This window comes from Myodes glareolus, chromosome 15 (assembly GCF_982192425.1).
Source record: "Myodes glareolus chromosome 15, mMyoGla1.1, whole genome shotgun sequence".
Taxonomy (NCBI): domain Eukaryota; kingdom Metazoa; phylum Chordata; class Mammalia; order Rodentia; family Cricetidae; genus Myodes; species Myodes glareolus.
The window spans coordinates 26,672,871-26,688,578 of NC_142040.1; the positions used below are offsets into that span (position 1 = coordinate 26,672,871).

The window sequence follows — 15,708 nt, forward strand, 5'->3', positions numbered from 1 at the left end:
GTTCCTTATCTCAGTATGGCATGTTTGTCTCTTGCTTCCTCTGCCTCTCCTGAGATTCCTGAGACTCCACCCATCTTCTTCCCAGTGTTCTCTCTGCCCTGAAAATCCTGCCTAGCCATTGGTCAATCAGATCTTTACTAACCAATGAGAATAATGCATATTTAGTGAACAAAAGGATTGTTCCTCAGCATAGGACACCTGTATTGCCTCCTAAAAGACCCAGAGGTCATTGTGGGAGAGGGGTGGAAAGAATGTAAGGACCAGAGGATGGGAAGTAGTGTTTTGAAATACTATTCTGTGGATTTGACAGGGTTGTTATAGACTTGCGTTAAATAGTCTATGATAACATTCCGTTATGAATGGGAGAAGCTCTATCCTTACCCAAGGAGCTATAGGCAGCTAATGAATGTTGAAGGAGGCAGAGTCACATTCCTTAGTGGTATAGTCCCCAGTGGGATAAGTTATCTTTGCTCAAATAAATAACCTCTAACCCATGCAGCCATAATTAAATGTAGTGGGCCACAAAGAAAGACATGAAAGTGAGAGGGGGGCTTCTTGTTGGGAAGAAAGGGTTTAGTAGGAGGGGAGTGGGGGTAGAAAAGTGTAACCGGTGGTGGATATAACCAAATATATACTTACAAAATTATGAAAGGATAAATAAGTTTTTAAAATTAAGGTCTACTTAATAAAGGGTGTGTACATGTATAAAAGAAAGGATTTGGCCCACTGTGATGGGAAGGCATGGTGAGAGAAAGCAGCTGGTTACACCGCCTGTGCCCTCGGGAAGCAGAGAGAAGATGAAGGTTGGTACTTAGCTTGCGCTACCACCTGTGCCCTGTATTCAGTCTAAAATTTCAGCCCACAGGACAGCGCTGCTGCATCGCTTTCTCTGTTCATCATCCCTGGAAATGCCCTGGCGACACGCTCAGACATGCTCTAAGAGGTTTGTCTCCTAGCTGACTTTCAAATCTCTCTAATTGACAAGGGAAATTAACCATAACAGAAGTTTTCAAAGAGAGGCAAGATCATTTCTCCTTGTAATTTCATGAATAGCCAGGACTGCAGTATGTAGGCAGGACATGTCACTAGCCCTAGAAGATCCCACAGTCAGGGAAGAGGCCCGCCAGTGGCCAGGACACGCTCCAGCCTTGGTGTCAGCCTCGGTGTTTTCTGGGAGACACTCTGAGGAGGCTGAAATTCAAGCACATCCTGGCTTCTGAGGCATGCTGAGGCTGACTAGGCAAACTCCACCCTGAATGCTGACGCTGCTCATTCATTGCTAACCCTGCAGCAGTGTCAGGGGCAACTGCAGTACCACCTGGGCCTGTGGAGAATCGTCTAGGTGGGCAGCCACTAGCCACATATGATTTTTAAGCCCCTGATACCTGATATCCTGAATAGAGACATGTGCTAAGGGTAAAATGTTCATCTGATTTTGAAGTCTTAATGTAAAGATGATTGCAAAGTATCTCTACAGAATTTGTACTGATTGTATGTCTAAATAATAATATTTAACACACACAATATTGGATAAAATACATATTTAAAATTAATTTCTTTCTAGTGTGTTCACTAAAACAAACTCATATATAGATATATCACCGATGTTTATTTGTATCCAACAGCATTAGGCTGAATGCCCCTCTGACTATTGGTCACTTGGAAGCAGGTAGCATCAGGTAGCAGGGTTCCAGGCCATAGCACACAATCCACATTCAGTGTAGTATAAAGAATAAAGCCGTGATGTTTGTGAGGTTTGAAAATGCAGGTTGTTGACCCAGCAGCCCAGTGGATCCTGCTTGACACATGCTTGCCATGTTCTCACTCTGCCCTCATCTGACACAACACAAAGTCAGGGGATTGCGACATTCCAAGGGTCACATCCAGTCAATGCCCAGGGGAAACAGAACCATGCAGATTGCCTTTCCTTGTCTCCCTCATTAGCAGCCACCTCTTCCATGCCCCATTTTCATGTGCCTTCTCTGTTATCTTGCCCCGTAATACACCTGAGTCTTAAAACAACTCTATTTCACCCCAGCAGAGGGCGTCCTTTCCTTCTGGGAACAGAACCAGCTCTTAGCTGCAGAAGAGGAGGCATAAGTTATGGGGCCTTCTAAACGAGGTCATGAGAACAGTTTCAAAATCTGAGAGGATGGGCTAAAAAGCACACTCATTATCCAACCTAATGGCCTTATTTCCTGTGTGACCATTGCTCAGAATTCCATGTTCTGGTGATACCTAGCTAAGAACTAGAGTTTAGGTTCCTGTCGTCTACTCAATGCATCTTCTCATGCTCGCCCACAGCCCTCTGTGCCTTTACTAAGCAAGAGTAAGCTTAGCCCATTTACATTTAATATAATTACTCATATTTTAGAGGTTTAGGCTATCATATAATTTGATGATTCTGAAGTGTCCTACCTAATTTATCATTCTTTCTCTCTCTTTTCTTGACTTCTTCTGAATTGACTAAACTTTTTAAGCATTATTTTAGACATTAGTCTTTTCTTTGCTTAGAAATTTTGGTATTTTGGAATTATCTATTTTTGGTAGGCAACCTAAAATTATAGTTGTTATTTGCTATTTTATTTTAACCTTGCATTAACTTATCCAAATGTAATATGAATATTGATCTTTACCATTATCCTATGTAATTTGGAAACATTAAAAATTTAAACCCCATTCACTCTCATCTCAACTAATTTGTTATTTATCAGTTTCTAATTCTGTACAATTTTTAAATCCCACAAGATACTTTTTTTGTCTTTATTTCTTTTTTCATCTTGGCCCTTCCATCTGAATCTTTTCATTTCTCCTTCAAGTATACGTTCTGGGATTTCCAAAACTCATTTAAACAAATGATAATAGAATTTCTGATAATATAATTTTAGGATCCTAAGTGGGCATCTGTTTTCTTTCTCTGGGCTGATAGTACAGTGTTACTACCTCTTGACTTTGAAAAACCAGCTTTTTGAATCCTTTGAAGGTCATGTGTTCTCTACCCCTCCGCATACACACTCCCTCAGTTTCCGGCGGCTTCACTCTGATGCTTCCGGAAGTGCCATGTGTCAACGCACTAATCTTCCTGAATCTGTGGATTTATGTCTTTCATCAGTTTTTAAATTGCCTTACAGTTGGAGACTGAGAGCCCAGCAGCTGCCATCCCAGTGCTGGGTCTGTTTGTGTTAGTTCTGCTGTCTTGTTTTACTTTTTAAAGTGTGTTTTGTACCTGTGTATGAATGATTCTTCTCGACACGTGTGTTTTAAGGTATTTGTGAGGATGGTAGCATCTTTTTTCCAAAGAGAATTTTCATTTTCTTCTAACAGATACTCGAGGCATTTCAAATTCAAATTAAAGTCTGAGGTTAGTGGCTTCCTGGACTACCTCTGTGATGTAACTCAAGACAGGAATTCTTTCCAGGAATTGGTTTACTTACAATTCATGCTGTCTGAAGTGGCAGCCATTTGGAAATACCAGCTTTAAGTAGGTTGGCCGAGTAGAGTCCTCCCATCTGGGGGACAGCAGGTCTTGGCTTAGTCTCCCTCACACCAACATCCATCAACAATGCAGCCCAGTTACAAATCGGTTTTGTAAGGATTGACAAATGCCCTGAGGATGAAATCATGTTTGAATGTTAGTCTTGTTCTCTGGGTTTTCCACGTCTCACTTTTCATTTTGTAAACTCTCACTATCTGGTTAATACTTTGCCACTTTAAGTTGTTAAAAGTTCAGATTTCTGAGTCTTCAATTACTGCAAACAGAAGTTTCTAATCCCATAGATAATCTTAAAGAAAACAGCTTCACGGTTCTCTGTTTCCACTTCATGACTGTGAACTTGTCAGTCCCTACCGACATTGTTCAGATACAAAGGATTATCAGAACCAACTCAAGGGAGGAGATTTTCTTTGGCTCTTGAACCAAGAACACATTTAGCATGGTGAAGGCATGAAGGACAGAGTAGCTCCCAGTAGTACTCACCTTGTCATGTCTCTGTAGAGCAGGAAGCAGACAGTGGATGAGAAGGGGGGCTGGGCCATAAATCCCAAGACATCAGTAACCCAGTTCCTTCATCGAGTCCCATTTCCCAAAAGGTTCTACAGCTTCCAAAATAGCATGAAGTGCCGACCATGCGGGTACAACATATTCAAACTATCGCATGGTGGAAATGACATTGTGTGTGCTGACCTTGTGGGGACACCATGTTCAAACTATAGCACAGTGGAAATCACATTGTGTGTGTTTCCGGGGAGATCGGGAGTGGCCTTGTAGCATCCACGCTTACTCATTTCATTTGAAACCCTGAAACATTTATGTCTTGAAATGAAAAAGATCCACACAGAGAGAAAGATATCAAAACCAACATAACGAGAGAGGACTAGAGAGATGGCTCAGTGGTTGAGAGCACTGATCGCTCTTTCAGAGGACTGGGGTTTAATTCCCTGCACCCACACGGCAGCTCACAACTGTCTGTAACTCCAATTCCAAGGAATCTGATGCCCTCTTCTGACCTCCAAGGACCCTGCACACACGGTGCACAGACATACATGAAGACAAAACACTCATGTACATTAAGTGAAATCTCAAAAGAACTTTGTTTTTCCAAAGGAGAGAAAACCCCAAGCAAAACGGGAGAAGGAGTTGATATCTGGGGTAAACCGCTAAGGACTGAGTTTAAGGCCAAAAGTCTAAAGGAACACAGAAGTTCTCATCATGGATTTACTCCGCGCCAAACACAATACCGCATGACGAGTCCCGGAGTGCATCAGTGGAAGTGAAATCGCGCTCCCCAGGCCTCCAGGCCTGCAGGACCAGATGAGCCAGGTGAGCACAGCTGGGGAGGAGCCACAGCGCCTCACGTTAATTCTGATGGTGAAATGTCCTCTAGTGGTGACAGGCAGCTGGGAGCAGTGATTGTTGAAACAAATGTTTGGATTCAGAAGCAGAAATGAAGCTGAGGCAGGAGGAGCACGAGCTGGAGGCCAGCCTGGGTCACGTAAAGAAAACTTGTCTTTAGAAAAGAAAGAAAGAGAGAGGAGGAAAGAGAAAGAGAAAAAGGAAAACGAAGAAAGAGAAGTGAGAACCCCGTGATCGGCTTAAGAATGACCTGTCCAGAAAGTCTTGTGCTTCTTGAAGCCAGGGGGATTTTTGAAATGGAATCAGAGGAAAGAAATTGGGGTGGGATGGGGAAAGCCCAGAAGTTCTGATGGCCTCCTGGCATTTGCCTCTCAGTGGGCTCCCTTCCCGTCCAAAGTTAGCGCACCCTCCTCATCTGGGGAGCCTTCCTGCACAGGAGCTTTGAACTGTGGGAGGGCGGCCAGCTCCCTGCCCTTCTCCCAACAAATCACAGCTGGGGGGGGGGGGGTGGATTCAGAGAAGTCAGTTTTCCTAGGTTGTACCCCGTTTTAATGGTTGTGACCCCTTTTGTAAACGGAGCCCCATTTTAGTGACTGAAAACATCCTGCATCCTGTCAAATATAGCTCCTGAATTTGCTCTCTTTTGTGATGTCATTTTCAATAGAAGACTGGGAAAGAGGCTGGGGAGATGGCTCAGGAGAGAGAGCATTTGCTGCACAGCGTGAGCTGTGACCTCAACACCACACATATATTATACACACACACATATGTACTCACACATGTACACACACGGACTCACGTGTGCCCATACACATACACAACATTCACTCACACGTACTCATTCACACGCACATGCACTCACACACATTCACACATATGTACTCATGCATGCTCTCACACACATACACACACAGACTCACACATGTGCTCACACACATACTCACACATATGTACTCACACTCATATTCACATGCATACGCACACATGCACACACACACACACACACACACACACACAGACTGGAAAAGGTAACAATGTTTTTGTGTGTAGCATAAGGCTCTTTACCCTTACCCCAGCCCCACCTCTCTGGTTCTCACCAGCATTATATTTTAGTAATATTCCTACGGGAAGGAAATAATCCAAGGAATAGCTGTAGGCTGAGTGCCTGATGTCAATCAAGACAAGGGCCTGATGTCAGCTCCCAGACTTGAACACCACCACCTCGGAGACTCGGGGCCCAGCAGAACCAAAGCCAGCCTCCCAGTCCGTCTGCAGCTCTTCCTGTAACTAGAGGTCTTTTCCTGTGTTTGAACTCGCCACCAATGACTGTCCTACCAAAGGTAAACAGCAGAAGTCTGGGCAGTCCTCTCTGTTCCCAAAAGAAAGCTTTTAACTTTTCTTTTGGAGGAGGAAAGGGGGTCGTTTGAGGACTAGGTGGAGGAAGGGAGGGAGGAGGCTAGACCAGAGGAGACACAATGACCCTAGCGGCTGCCCTGCTGTGACTCTTTCTTCTTGTTCTTTCTCTCTTCACCTCTCTCGTTATTTTTGGCTGGCTCCTTTTGTGCGGGCTACCTTCCATTCGCTGACAGCTGCTTTGAACATCAGTCAGAGCGGGTCACCTGCCAAGCTGTGCGCCTCTGGTCACATCCCTCTGAGGGCTCCCTGTTTGTTAGCTTCAAAGCCCTGCGCAAGTGGTAACTCGCCTCCTTCAGAGTGGGTATTCAAAGAAGAGGAAGCCTGGGCCAGAGTTACAAAACCTGTGAGATTAAGGCTGGAAGAAGAAGAAATAAGAACCAAAGAACAGTGGCAGTCCCTGCCAGGCCCTGGTGACTGGTACAGGGAAAATAGGGGCAAAAGGCAGATGGGAACACATCTAGTCTAGTTCTTCCGGCTCTTTGGATTTAAAACTGTTTCTCCAGGTGGCTCAGTCCGACACACACGCTGGCTCAGCATGAGTGACGAGATGTCAGGGCTTGAAGGGGAGTCAGGAGAGTGAGTGGCGGACGGGGCACCACCAAGCCCCTTCTTTCTGGTGTTGTTTTTATTTTTTATTCAGTCAGCCATTCAACAAATGGTTATGGTGCCCATAAGTGACTTTCTGACCCTGCACAGGCTAGCCTGTTCAATTCCCGTGAAACTTACCTTCCCTTTTAAGTAATGTAAGCCTTTGGACAAAGGGCTCTGTGAATTTGTTTTTTATAAGTAGACATTTCTAATGTCTAATTTTCTGAGCATTAACTGGCATGCATAAAATGGGTATATAGTTTGTACTGTACGAAACAAATTAATAAATCTGTCTCAACTTCAAACTTACCAAGAAAGGCACCTTTAAAGGACTTGCCTAGATGTCACCTCCACCCTCTCCAGCCCTGCAGTTGCAGGGGAGAAAGCAAAGCAGGAAGAAGATGGTGTGGTCTGCCATCTCCCAAGGGTCCCCACTGCATCCGCCTGCTGTCTCATTGGTCAGGTATTTGAACACTATGAGAAGACTCAACTCACCCTCCTGGTGTTCAGGATGTAATGGTTAGCAGCTCTGCTTAGTGTCAGAGTCAGACTTTTAGAAAAACCTGTGAAGATTCTCAGCTGGGATATTTGGTTGGAAAAGTTCAAGCCAAAAGCTGTAAACCAGAAGCCTCCTGAATGCTAACTGCATTAGCGATCTGTCGCTGCACAGCAAATTGCACGAAAACTTAGGGCTAAAACCAGCAACAGCAAAAACAAAAACAAAAGATCAGCGCTGTGGTCTGAACGTATTCCCAGAAATCCTGCGTTAGAAAGTTCGTCCCAGTGTGGCAAAAATATGAGGTAGCGGTGCCTTTAGGAGTGATGAGGTCATGGGGCCTTCATGGATGGATTAGTGGTGTTCTCATCGGCCAGCACAAAAGTGGGCCATGATGAATTGAGACCTCCCCGGTGTTTTGTCTCCTCCAGAAGTGCCTGCTTGGTCTTGTAGTTCTCCGTCATACGAGACAGAAAGGTCCTCACCAGCTACTGTTGCCCAAACTTGGACTTACAAGCGCTAGACCCCTGAACTAAATGAAAGTTCTTTTCCATATACAAATGAATGGAGACAAAAAAATTATTGCCTTGCAGATTCTGTGGCTCAGCAATTCAGAGTGCGTGGGTGTTTTGTCTCAGAATCTCTCTTGAGGGTACAGTGGGAATGGCAAGGAATGGAAGGGCTGCTGTCACCTGGAGGCACCACAGGTGACATGACCAGTCCAGATACCAGACAGCCTCGGCTCTCCTTCACGTGGTCCTTTCCATAGACTGCCTGGGTCTTGTGACAAGCAGCTCATTCCCCAGGGCAAGCAACAGTACAAGAGCGTGAGCATGAGAAGCCTTGATGACCTTGTCCCCAGGTCCCTCGCTGTCACTTTTGCCTAATTTATTTTTCCTTTAGGAATAAGCCACCAACTTCTGCCACCGGGAAAGGATAGGGAATCAGGTGTTTTTGAGCAAATAAAGTAATAGCAAAGCGTTTGTGGGCATATTTTAAGATTATCCTTAGGTTCCATTTACATAAAGAGTTTATTTTCCTTAGAGAATTCTATAGCACATTACCGGCGCAGGGGCATTTTTAATTTTAATTTTAAAATATTTCTTTAATGTGTATGGGTATTTTGTTTGCATGTATGTATGTGCACCACATGCATGCCTGGTACATGCAGAAGTCAGAAAAGGGTGTCCTCACCCCCGGAACTGGAGTCCTGGATGGTAGTGAATTGCTCTATGTGTGCTGGGAACTGAATTCACGTCGTCTGCAAGAACAAGTGCCCCTAACTTCTGAGCCATCCCTCCAGCACCGAAATATCGTTTTATCTGCTGATACGTTACTGCACATCTTTAAAGCAAAACCACCCTCTCGTTTCTCTAGTCCAGCAAAATTAGGGCTAGTTTCACAGTAGTTAAAGAAGTAATCCGTGACTCTGACATCTTAAAACAGGGATTCCACATAGAAGTTCTAAGTTTGGTCTTTTGTCTTCTTTGGCAGTAGCGGGGACAGGGTGGGGTGTGAGGCAGGGTTTCCCTGTGTAGCTCTGACTGTCCTGGAACTCACTCTGTAGACCAGGCTGGTCTCGGGTGTGTGCCACCATGCCCAGCTCTGTCTTTTAAAAAGTTTTGAAATAATAAGGTCAACCCCACCAGCTCTGTGTTCTCACATCGTTACAGACCTTTGGTGGTTTATGACTGATCAGTTAGCCCTGCTTCCCCTCACACCCTCCTACTTTACACACACGAACCTTATTTTACAAGTTTGCATTAGCTGCTTGGCTCCTTCACTAGTATGCGTTTGTGTCCAAACACAGTGCAGCGGTAGAGAGGCCAGAAGACAGGCTTGAAGAAGAGGGGCCCTGACCCTTGTGCGAGCCAAGGCTCAGAAGACGGAGGAAAGCAGCTCAACTGGGAGTCGAGTTTTATTAGAGCAGCTGTGGCCTTGTGCTCGTCTCTGGGGTTAGTTCAGAGGCCTTTGGCATTCTGAATGCTTGTCCCCATGACAAGTCTTGACGGCGAAGGCATGGAGCCACCAACAAGCCAGCCTGCCTTTGTGACCCAGATCAGGCCAAGGTTCAGGGTCTTGTGTTCTCTGTCTGGAATAACTAACGGAAGAGTGTGGGATCCATGAAAACCATTGACACGGGGCCGTCAGCCGATTTAATGTCTGTGTAAGAAGTCTTCCGTGGTTTCTTGCGTGGTATACACACAGGCTCCTGGACGCTCTTGGAGCACCTGTGAAAAGACAGACTTTACGACCACCTTAGCAGAGGAAACTGAGGTTGGCTTTTCTGAATTACTTGTGGGTACTGGAGGGCTTGAGTGTTGACCTCTGGAGTGACACCCAGTCACCTTAGAATGCAGATGGGCACAGTTTTATATAGAGATTATATGTGTATAATCTCTCTCTCTCTCTCTCTCTCTCTCTTTCACACACACACACACACACACACACACACACACACACACACACACACCTACCTCCTTTAGTTTCCTGAATGTATATCCTAAAATTCTTCCTGAAGACCAGTTCACCAGTGACCAATAATTTAGCCATGGCCACATAAAATAAGCTCCCAAGAGTTTGGGAGCTTGTAGATAGCCTACCATGGAGGCTCCTAGACAGTGGTGTGCCCAGAGCAGGGGAAGCTTTGTTGCGTTTCTAGACATCCCTCCCCGCTCATCTCCACCTGGTGTTCATAGGCATCCTTTGCAGCATCCTTTGGGGCAAAGTAATGAGCAGCTTGGTGCTTTCCTGAGTTCTGAAAGTTGCTCTGTCAAATTATTTAAGCCAAGGAAAGGGTTCTGAAAGCCCAACTCATAGGCAACTGGTTAAAAACACAGGTGAAACAACCGATCGCTTTGCAATTGCTGCCCGGAACGGTGACCAGGGTCCTGAGACTGAGCTCACAGCTTCTGGCTAAATGGGTTCTCTCTGTAGACAGTGTCGGAACAGAACTGAGTTAGAGGACACTGATATCAGCTGCAGAGATGTTTGTTTGCTTAGTGTGTAGGGAAGTGTGTGTGCTCGCGAGGGTAGTGAGTGCTCTATGTAGCCAGAGAAGCTGGGTAGGTATTTTCTTCTTCTTAGTCTCAGATATGCCTTACAGCTATGTGTGCCCAGTTCTAATACTACCAATTCACCGTGTGTGGCACAGAGTTGGCTTAGACAATGTCAACCTTGGCTCTAACACAGAATAGCTAACATGTATTCTCCTCAACTCTAGTCGTCAGCATGCCTGGTGGGATTTCTGATAGTCCTTACCAGGAGCATCAACACAGCCCATACTTTAGAACTGCCTGTCCGCGTTTACTCTTGCCTCTCCACAATCCACCTTTGCACAGGGACCAAGCTACGTGGAATTCCCATCTCTCATGCGAAAACTTTAGCGGTTTTCCATCTTTCGTGTGACCAAGTAAAGAGTCTGAACTCAGACTGACCACGCTGCTGCCCTTACCTAAGTTTCCCCTGACCATCTTGGCTCATGTTCGTTCTTTGGGCCTCAGTTGACACACAGTTTTCCCTGGAAAAGACTCTTTATCTAAGCAGTGAAGATTGTTTAGGTATCCAGGCATGATTTGTTTAATTTGCTTAATATAGCTCTTGCCTCTATCAGGCAAACAAAATCCAGAAGAACACTGACTATTCACAGCATGGAGCCTTAAGGTGCCCAGACTTGGTCACTAAATGATCGCTTCGTGAGCTTCTTGGCCATTCATTTTTGCTTCTACTACCATATAAAGCACAGTTTTCTCCAATTTTAGGTACCATTAATTGTGTTTTTACTTCTCGACGGGGATTGCTTGTGTAGAAGGCAAAGTCAGTTGTTTCCATGGCTTAAAATCAGGGTTCCGAGAATTGAGGGGTTTGTAATCTCACTAGTGGCGTGATGCTGAAATTGTGTGGCCATGCCATGACTACACATTCTCAGCCACAGGGATGGGTGGATGCTGGCAGCATCTCCTTCACAGAGCCGTTGTGTCCTTAGGTAGATCATGACTTTCAAAACATAGACAGATGCCACCCCCATATGATGACTATGATAGACTTCCTTCCCCAGTAACCTGTTCAAATGCATCCTCATTTCATTTTCCAGGCAAACAAAGCAAACTGAAACTAAAAAGGAAGAAAGAAATGAATTTTGCCGAGATGTTAAGAGTTGTATTTTAAAAAACCTCAGGGCTTGGCAGAGAGAGACAATAAATCAAAGAGACAATGGATATTACAAAGCATTTTCAGGCTGGAGATTCAGACAACCCCTTGACACCGTAGGGTGATAGAACTCTGCTTTTCCTTGGGGAACCCAGAGGGCAATAGAGACTTGTAGTCCACAGAGCCCCAAGACAGGAAGTCCACCACTGAGGCTGGAGATCAGGAGCCATCTGAGTCTCCAGGTCTCTGCACCCTGATGGCCCATTCAAGCTTCTCAGCCTCTTTACCAGCGTCTCCAGTTATCACCAGATCCTCAAATCAAATCCATGTGATTAGAAAAGAAACCGTGATGCTGTGTATCCCAGGTGCGAGGAACTGGGTGCTAAAGGAAGTCAAACCAACCAACCAACCAGCCAACCAACCAACCAGTCTACCAGCCAACCAACTAGCCAAAAATAGTGAGTCACTGGAGAGACTTCTCTTCCCAGAGAGAAATGAGACCTGCCTCTGACCTTTAAGAAGACATCTGGTAGGGACAGATGTGATGCTGTATATTAGGAGTGACTCAGAGCAGCAGACATGTAAATTGTGGTTTAGTTCCAACTTGAAGCACCAGGCAGCAAAGAGATGGAATGACCTGCTAACACTCCCAACACTGAGGAGGAATCCCGCGAATGGCAAAACTGAGAAACCCCAAGCAGATAAGCAAAAGCCAGCTTCATACCCTAGGCAACTTCAAAGGCAACTGTGGTTAGATATTAAGATGATGTCCCCTGAGGACAGGTGTGGCAGAAGGAATGTGAAATCCCTGCTGGCTGTGGATGCTGGTCACTCAGACCGATGTATTTCTGGACTTTCACTGAGCAGTACGGGAAAGTCCTGGTTCACTTTTCAGAACGTACATTCTGCTTCCATCCTACCTACACCCTGGCTTCCTACCTCCATGATCTGGGACTAAATTGCTCCCAGGATGAGCAGAAGGCCCCGAGTTCTTGTCACCATAGCCGAAGGTGTCCATGAGTTGGGATGGCTTAAAAGTGGGAAGCGGTGATGAGCTGAGTTCACGTGGGGAGAGAGGAAGCTGGTGCTGATGTTGAGTTGTTAGATTACTGTTTTTGGTCCCATCATTGTTTTTCCCCAAGTCCCATGGGTCTATAGCCCTGTCTGGCCAACTCAAATGACCTCTATAATGAGTCATGCTACATGGAGATTAAGGAGGTGGGGATCTACACCTAGGTTACATCCATGTTACATACGCACCTTCGCATTGGTTCAGTACAAGAGCCCAGTCCCTTCTCCCTCAGTGGGATTCAGAGCAGCCTCCAGCAGATCACTAGACCTTAGAGACTGACCCAGATCTCTCTCAGGAGGAGGCCTGGTTTCCTCAGGACTGAGGAAGTTTCAGTTTCTGACACCCAATCGTGATGGGAACAGGCTCCTAGGTGACTTTCCATATGACTGGCACTGCAGGAAAGAGGAAGAAGCCTCACTGTGGCTCCAGCAGGCAGGTTACAGCCAGGTGTCTGCATGGAGCAACTTCGGGGAGTCTTGTGTTCACCCCAAGAGCCTACTAGAGGCCGATGCCTAGAAGCCAAGTCCAGCACACTGAGTGGACTTGTCTCTGTCCAGGCTCTCTTGGGTGGGTCATCTAGCTTTGAGAAAACAACAGGGTTCAACGTGACAGTCCCCACATTCTAAAGACTTGAAAGGGAAATCCTTTGGATTGGGTCTGGACTCCTGGGGCTCAGCCTGGCCTGGCCTGAGACTACAAGAATAACAAGTAGGAAGGCCATGGGGTGTGACTGGCTGCTCAGGTGAAGGTTTCTTGGCTGCAGGGACTCTTGTCTGCTCCTCCCCTCCACCCATTGCTGTGATGACCGATGCCCACCCTCTCCCTGTGGCTCCCACCAGCCTCTCTCTCATGACCCACTTGGTATGCTAAGCCTCTGTGCTCCAAAGCCGCAGGATTCCTCCCAGGTGTGCCCACTGGTGCCCCCCCTCTGAAGCCTCTGCTTCTTTTCTTGACACCTTCCTTCTCTGCTGGGTTTCTCTTGCCTTCCTGGCTCTCCATTTTCCTTTTCCTCCCCTCCCCACAGAGGCAGGATGCAGAGGAAGGCCAGCAGAAGGCTAGAGCCCTGGAGAGGACTCAGGAGGCAGGTGAGTGCTTGCTCCCCACTGTTTTGTGTGCCTTTATTGTTTTGCTGGCTGTTGGTGCTCTCACCTGTGGGGACAGGCTCATAGGCTGGAGTCTCTGTGGAAGAGTTGGATGCCTCCCAACTGCAAAGAATGGGGTCACCCCGATTCTTATAAACACCCAGACCACCCGTTTCTTAGGCCCTCTCTGACCTTGCACACGTTTAGACAGACAGACAGATAGACAGAGACACAGATGTAGAATGAAAACGTGGGATAAGCACTCAATGCCTTGGACCATATTACCCAGGGGAAATTGTCATATGAACTCTGAACCCAAACCTCACTTTCTGTGACGTCACCTTTCCCATGGCTGTCCATCAGGTATACTCCCCACCCCACCCCCTTTTTTCCATTATCAAGTGAATCGAGGAAGCAACTTATAAACAATATATCTTGTGCCACCAAAAAGGACCACAACTGCTGGTTCCTGTTTGTGGTGGCAATGGTCTTAACTGAATGAACAGAGGGCACGAGACTCACAGTACTAATTGCAGGATTTGACTCCAGCTCCCTTTGTAAGTGTAGGCATGCTTCAGGGAGCCCAGGCTTGCCCACTGCACCCCAGCTCCTTCCCCTGAAGTCCAAACATTCCTCAGAGAGCCCAGACCTGCCCACTGAGCCCCAGCTCCCTCAGTAAGTGCAGGCAAGCTTCATGGAGCCCAGGCATGCCCACTGAGCGCTAGCTCTCTCAGTAAGTGCAGGCAAGCTTCATGGAGCCCAGGCATGCCCACTGAGCGCCAGCTCCATCTTCGGTAAAGGATGCTCAGTCCATATTTTCCTGCTTCCACTCAGCCTTCCCACCCTCCTTCAGAAACAGATTGATTTATCTAAGACCTCAGCTGTTTCACGGTATTTTCAAAACAAATGAACACCCTTCTTCTAGAGTTCCAGAGGTGACTACATCCCAGAAAGACAGGACAGTGTAAACAACAGTCGGAGCTAGCCACGGCCTGGCTGGCAGCACTGTGCTCAGTGGCTTCTTTTCCTTTTTCGTCCACCAGCAAAGATGGAGCCGGACTTGGCCCACTGCACAGAGCTCGGCGAGCCATGCATAAATCTGCTGTTCGATAGCGAGGAACTCGGAGAAACCTGGAGTGAGCCAGGAAACTGTAGCAACAGAGGTTTCTCGAAGCAGCTAGGAGAAGCCAAAAGGCCTGGGTGACCAGCCACCGTACCCTTTGTTATAGGCTGCAGGTTTCCTTTGGTTAGCACAGCAGCCCAAGCGTTCCCCAGCTGAGAGTCGACATGACATGATTTGTTCCCTTTGGGCTGTGTCAGTTCTGCAAGCCAGATACCAGAGTCTGCGACTCAGGAGAGCCTGCATTTGTTTGGACAGGATAGGACCACTCTGGAGTTTCCATCCCATTAAAGCTCCCAGAGCAGAGAGCATATTTGAGGAATTCTTTTCCGTAAAGATTTTCTTCCTTTCTTCCCACCCCCCCCCAACATTTTTGTTTAAGAGAAAATGAGATGTCTATCTTCTGTTTCCTTATTTTTTTTCAGGAAAGCGAAGGGTTGTTGACTTCCTCCCTCTCCCCTCCCTTCCTTCCTTCTTCCCGAAGGTACTCATCTGAGAAAAGGAGAACGAAGCATTGTTCCTGTTCTCCTTCTTAAGTCATTTCAAACACTGTCCCTGCGAGTTCTCTAAGTTCCCCTGCAGTCTGTACACAAGAGAAAGAGGGGGAGAGAGAGAGGGAAAGACAGAGACAGCCAGAGACCAGGTAAAGCGGTGGGGCCGCAGCCTCTCAGCCCTCAGGAGCTGGTAAGTGACCACACAATCCTTTCTACCTTCATTTCAATGTCCTGGCGATGGAGGCTGACCCGGCATCTTCCATAGAAACCACTGGGCTGCTCCTTAATCAAAAGGTGTGACTGATGGATGGCCCAGACTGTCAACTCATACCTCTTTGCAGAAGAGAATATGAGTGCTTGGCAGAGCTGAGGCTGGCAGAACTGGAAATAGCATTGTATCGGGGCTGAGGAGGACGCTGTGTTAAATCTGAGTTATTTT

General features: G+C 46.6%; 1 protein-coding gene across 2 annotated transcripts in view; it reads left to right on the forward strand.

The window, feature by feature from the left end:
* The first annotated feature begins 15,244 nt into the window (after positions 1-15,244).
* The window catches only part of Znf366 (zinc finger protein 366), a 63,923-nt gene continuing 63,459 nt past the window's right edge, over positions 15,245-15,708 (forward strand). For both annotated transcript variants that reach the window (XM_087896822.1, XM_048441548.3), the window contains exon 1: positions 15,245-15,459. The gene's annotated coding sequence lies outside the window, so the exon portion shown is untranslated. The remainder of the gene's footprint in view (positions 15,460-15,708) is intronic.